We start from the raw sequence: 1,833 nt of genomic DNA, 5'->3' as shown, positions 1-1,833 counted from the left end.
TTTGAGATGGAGTCTTGCTCGGTTGCCCAGGCTGGAGTGCAATGGCACGATCTTGGCCCACTGCACCCTCCGCCTCCCGGGTTCAAGTGATTCTCTTGCCTCAGCCTCCCAAGTAGCCAGGACTGCAGGTGCCTGCCACCACACCCAGCTAATTTTTGGTATTTTTAGTAGAGATGAGGTTTCACTGTGTTAGCCAGGATGGTCTCCATCTCCTAACCTCATGATCCACCTGCCTTGGCCTCCCAAAGTGCTGGGATTACAGGTGTGAGCCACCATGGCCAGCCATTTTTTTTGTTTGTTTGTTTTTTTGGGACGGAGTCTTAGGTGAAAGTCTTGTTCTTTCATCCAGTGTGGAGTGTAGTGGCCCAGTCTCCACTCACTGCAACCTCCTCCCCCAGGGTTCAAGTGATTATCCTGCCTCAGCCTCCCAAGTAGCTGGGACCACCGGCATCTGCCACCACACCAGGATAATTTTTCGTATTTTTAGTAGAGACAGGGTTTCATCATGTTGGCCAGGCTGTTCTCAAACTCCTGACCTCAAGTGATCTATTCGCCGTGGCCTCCCAACGTGCTGGGATTACAGGCATGAGCCACCATGCCTGGCCTAATCAATTATTTTTGAAAAAAATTTTTTTAGAGACAGGACCTTGCTTTGTCCCCCAGGCTGGAGTGCAGTATCACAGTCATAGTTTACTGCAGCCTCAAACTCCTGGGCTCAAGTAGCTGGGACTTGAGGTGCATACTACCACACCTGGCTAATTTTTGTATTTGTAATTTCTTTTGTAGAGCTGAGGTCTCACTGTGTTGCCCAGGGTGAATTTTAATTTATACCTTAATAGCCACACATAGCTCGTGGCTGCCATATTGAAATGCACAGATGGGGACAGGGGTTAAAAAAAAAAAAAAAAAGAAATGTACAGATTTAGACCTTTCCATCCTCCCTCCAAATTGGGTGAACACCCATCTAGTTGTTTGATCTGATGCAGTCTCAGATGAGTACACAAACATCCATTTCATGTAGATGAGGAGAAACTGACCCAGAGAAGATAGTGATGGCCTGAGGTTACACAGCTGAGTGGGACACAGCTGGCACCAGGACCAGATCAACCCTTTCCTCCACATGGTCATTCAGCTTGTGCCCCTCCCACTCTGGCCCAGGCCAACCCCCAGGACGTCCACATCTTTGGCCAACTGACTCCCCAGCTTATCCTCTGTGGTCTTCAGTTACCAACATGGCCTGAGACATGGGTAAGATGGCCCTTCCAGGACCCTCAAAGGGTATGTGCATGGTGAGACCCCTCAATGCTCACACCCTTGGCTTCAGATTTGCAGGGTCCTAGACAGTCATTTGTGGAGAAATACTTAGGAACTACCTACACGAAGTTGAACTAGATGCAAGATAGCAGATAGCATACACACCACCATTTTCCATCGTGTCCATGGCAGACATCATTAATCAATCCTCACTGCAACTACCCTTATTCCAGTTTTATTTTCTCCTGCCAGATGATTGCTTCAGCTTCATCTCTGGCCTCTGCCTCCATTCCAGACCCCTTTCCTAACATCCATTCTGTATACCAAGGCTGGATTAATCTTCCTTAAATACATATTTGGAGTGTTGGCTCTGCTACTTCCTCACTGGGTACCCCTGGAGAGTGACTTCCCCTTACTGACCCCCTTGGTTTCTTTCCTTGTAAAATAAAGGGATTGGACCATAAGATGGTAAATATCCAGCATACCTACTACCACCCCCATTCCAACATTCAGGACAGACATTACTAATTGATTATAGACCTCTTTCTTTTTTTTTTTTTTTTTTTTTTTTTTTTTTTT

The 1,833-nt window shown here is 46.8% G+C and overlaps 1 protein-coding gene across 7 annotated transcripts in view; it reads left to right on the top strand.

Annotated features, from left to right (window-relative positions):
- The window catches only part of DLGAP4 (DLG associated protein 4), a 227,761-nt gene that overhangs the window by 136,458 nt on the left and 89,470 nt on the right, over positions 1-1,833 (top strand). The window lies entirely within an intron of this gene.

This window comes from Cebus imitator, unplaced genomic scaffold (assembly GCF_001604975.1).
Source record: "Cebus imitator isolate Cc_AM_T3 unplaced genomic scaffold, Cebus_imitator-1.0 Scaffold18, whole genome shotgun sequence".
NCBI classification, from domain to species: Eukaryota; Metazoa; Chordata; class Mammalia; order Primates; family Cebidae; genus Cebus; species Cebus imitator.
The sequence above is the reverse complement of the archived record's forward strand: the minus strand, read 5'-3'. Positions and strand labels throughout refer to the sequence as shown.